Source organism: Brassica oleracea, chromosome C2 (assembly GCF_000695525.1).
Source record: "Brassica oleracea var. oleracea cultivar TO1000 chromosome C2, BOL, whole genome shotgun sequence".
NCBI classification, from domain to species: domain Eukaryota; kingdom Viridiplantae; phylum Streptophyta; class Magnoliopsida; order Brassicales; family Brassicaceae; genus Brassica; species Brassica oleracea.
The window spans coordinates 39,279,125-39,283,149 of NC_027749.1; the positions used below are offsets into that span (position 1 = coordinate 39,279,125).

General features: G+C 35.7%; 1 long non-coding RNA gene across 3 annotated transcripts; it reads left to right on the forward strand.

The window, feature by feature from the left end:
- The first annotated feature begins 1,700 nt into the window (after window positions 1-1,700).
- Window positions 1,701-3,792, forward strand: LOC106323024. Of its 3 annotated transcripts, XR_001266617.1 has the most exons (8): window positions 1,701-1,966; window positions 2,055-2,216; window positions 2,359-2,447; window positions 2,521-2,596; window positions 2,688-2,947; window positions 3,031-3,145; window positions 3,234-3,373; window positions 3,467-3,792. It is a non-coding gene; the product is annotated as an uncharacterized LOC106323024 (long non-coding RNA). The 3 variants fall into 3 exon arrangements; XR_001266618.1 differs by having other exon boundaries at window positions 2,688-3,145; window positions 3,234-3,393; XR_001266616.1 differs by having other exon boundaries at window positions 2,688-3,145.
- The last annotated feature ends 233 nt before the right edge of the window (window positions 3,793-4,025 follow it).

Here is a 4,025-nt window from a genome sequence, read left to right on the forward strand (position 1 = left end):
GGATGTTCTTTTGTACTTCCCAAAACCATTGTTCACTTAGGAACAACTATATGTGTCTCTATCAAACGTTACTTCATTGATGAAAATCATAGAAGAAACCCAAAATTCTGATAAGAGTTAAGAAGATAGTTAAAAGTATATATATATACAATGGCTTTACAACTTGAAAAGATTGGTAAGAGATACAAAAATATGTTGCTTTGATTCGAGATTTATGGATTAAAATAATTATTTGATTTTAAATGCACGAACAAAAGCTTTGAACTTCTTAACTAGCTATTGATCCACCTTAACTTATTATTATGTTTTTTAACCACAAGCCTATTATTATGTTATAAGCTACGAACTTCATATTATGTTACACCTTAGCTACGGACTTCATACTATGTTATAAATACATGAAAAAACAATAATCATGTATTGTTTAATTATCCCCTAAATTAAATACATATAAGCGTAAATATAAAATATTTAAAAAAATTTTTCTAACAAGTACATTTAAGGCCCAACCAAGGAAAAAGTAAATGTAATGTAGATGGAGAGTTTCATCAACTCAACTATTCGAGCGGAAGTGGGTTGGATTCTAAGAAATGAGTATGGATGTTATAAAGAATCAGTTCAAGTTTCAGGGAAGATTGTTTAAAATGCGTTTGAAAGTGAGCATCAAGGAATTTTAATGGCGGTACAACATTGTTGGATAAGAGGTTATAGAATGCTAATCATTGAGAGTGACTGTGAAAAAGCCATATTAAAGAATGGTAATCTCAACTTTGGAGCTTATAACTGGATCAGGAAAATATGTTGTGGGTGCAAAGATTTGAAAATATCTCATTTACTTGGACCGGAAGAAAGACAAATTAGGTGGCGGATCTTTTGGCTAAAGCTTGAATTCCGAATGACAATTTATTTGTATGTTATTACAATGTACTTACTTTAGTTGTTCATCCTCTTCATGAAGGATTATGTAAACTCCACCTAAGTTTAATAAAATTAGTCGTTATAAAAAAATTATGTAGACTCCTATTTCTTTCATTTAATTAGATATTGATCCACCTTAGCTTATTAAAAGTTTAATACCACAAAAATAAATACTTATCTATTACGATACGTCAAAAGTGTTTTGAAATAAAACTATGAAAAACTTTTAAACAAGAGAAAAAAAAGAAAAAAACATTTTCTTTGAATTTAAATACTTTCAATACAAAACAAAATCAATAATTAAATATAATAAGAGATTATATAAAAAATAATACAACAAAATCAACAATTAAATATAAAAGGCAACTATAGTCTATCATATTTGATATTCATATAACAAATCAACATCAACAATTATATATAAAAAACAATTATCCGCGCAAAGCTCTGAAAAAAAGATAATAGTTCAGTTTCTTTCCCCATAAGCTGTCCACGTGTCCAATATTGTGGGTCCCACCAACTTTTAATTTTTTTTTTTCAACGATGATTTTGTGTATCGGATCACTCGAGAAGCGTTTAATACCAAATGGGCTTGAGAATAATGAGTTTTGTGAGACATGAAATGGGCTTCGTATCATAAAGGGAACACAAGAAACGATCAAAAAGTGCAAATAAGTTTTCTAGGTGGGGCTTAAACAAGAGGGTGAAACGAATGATGGGCATCGTATCAAATAATAAAAGAATGGTACTGTTGACGTATTGGGAAATCAAGGATTTTCACATCTCTTCAGACACGGGGCGACTCTTTGTGTTTCTATCAAAAAGTTGGTCTTTTCCTACCTGTACATCTCCCCATCATTTATGATTTCTAATCGTAACCCCTACGAAAATCCTCCTTATCTTAATTAGAGGAACCTTCCATCTCAAACCAGCGTTTGCAACTCAACTTTCGACATGGTCGCACAACTCAGTTTATAGTTGGTCGCCTCATCCGCTTATGGGATTCCCGCAATTCATGGGAATGACACTTATCTTCCTTGATAGAAAGGTAAAGCCATCTTCGATCTATCACAACATATCACTTACGACTGTTAAGATTGTTAGGATTGAATTATCAGATCTGTTTCAATCTGCAGGACTGAATTGTCACCTCATCTGTTTCCTTAAAAAGAGATAAGATGGAAAGCGAAGAGATGGATTCTATATTCCGTGGGAACATAATGAACAAAAAAGAGATGGAGGTGGTGATGAACAAAGCCAAAAGAGATCGTCTCCGAGTAACCAGTCGTTGTCTTCAGGTCTTACTCATCGAAAGTTCCTATCTTTTTACCTGATCACGTATCTGTGATGCTGCTCATTTGATAGATTGTGTATTATTATGTCTCTATCTCTGATGTCTTTGGTTGATTAAAAGCTTGATTCTTCCATCTTTTTTTGCAGCAAAACTTACTCTGGTTATTGTCAGAGGGTGAAACAGCTGTTGACATAGCTAGGAGCTAGCTTTAAAGTGCTTGAGCTCGATGAGATGAGTAAGGAACCAAAATATCTGTCATTAAACTTGGATTATATAGTCAAATGCTAATTTTACAATTTTACAATCAGCTTATCTGAGTGAACAGGGCAGAGCACTGTTCCAAACGTGTTCATCAAAGGAAAACATATTGTTTTGGATGTGATAGTAAGAAAAAAGACTATACGAACTCTCTTCACATTTAATGGAGATCATACACAGATCGCTGGAAGAGCTAACTGAATCTTTGTATTTGCAGGAGTGATGGAGAGTACAAGGAAAGCTAGCATATATTGTATGTTATACGTGACAAGAACTAGCAGCATGAAATAGCTAATTTATTAATCTATAAAGACCCATGAAGCTGATTTCCTCTGTATTGCTCGGATTGTTGGGGTCCTCCAACAAAATGGCTGGTCTTTTGTCTCATGCACCGGATGCAACAGGAAGTTGGAGTAATCTGGAACCCTCCCTCCGATGCAACAAATGTGTTACTCCCCACATCACCGGTGTTATCAGGTGTACGTTGTTTATCGTCTACCATTTATAAACACAAACCTTCATTTTAGTAATCAATAACCCTTGGATTCCTATATTTTAAGGTTTTGTGTTGAGCTTGCTGTGGATGATGGGAAAGATAGTGATACGTTTGTAATATTTGATAAGGAGATGACAAGGCTCACCAAGCAAGAAGTTGTTGTTCTTGCGTTTGAGGAGGTACTTTATATCTCTAGGAATACATTTAAAGTGGGTTTGATATTGTTACAGTTACTCTCATGGCGCCTGAAACTACTTGCCACTACAGATACCAACCGGTGGAGAGGAGGAGCTTCCAAGCTGTCTTGTAGAGCTTTCCTGGGAAGGAGTTCGTGTTTCAAATCCGTGTGACACCTTACAGTTTCACACATAATCAACGTACCTTCACTGTATCAACTATCAACGAAGGTACTGACAATCAGCCTGAGGTGGGGTTATGTTAGTGTTGAATATCTTTACTTTTTCCTTGATTAATTTAACACACAGTTAAATGTATCGCAGAGGGCCATCAACAATCTGCTACCACTCAGTGAAGAGGAAGGTGGAATAACGACAACATCTTCCAACGAGACGGTTGTTGCGGCGAAGCTAGGAATGGGTGGTGAGACAGCAAATCCACCGGGAAATAAAAATGTTGTTAACACACACAAGCACCACCGTGAGTGATAAGATACTATTAATTCCAGCAGCCCGTCAACCCCACTTTCATTATGTGGGTTTTTTAAATAACTATCCTTTGTATTGCTCATTTGAAACTTTGTTGTTTTTTTTTCCAATTATTTCCTGCAACTATCTCTCATTGGGGAAATAGTTATTTTGTTCTCTAATTACTAATGAAAGTGTAATGACCCTAAACCTTGCCCATGGGTCAGGTTGTTTGAGATTTCGCCAAGCTTGTCACCACCGTTCGCCACAGCTGAGAATCGCCGGAAACCGCCGCCTCTTAAGCTTTGTTTTCGTCGATTCCGTAAATCGGCCATAACTTATTAACCGTTGCGAATCTCGTGCATCCAAGCCCATCATCGTGTTCCTCTCGTCGAGACGAAGCCGTAGACACCAA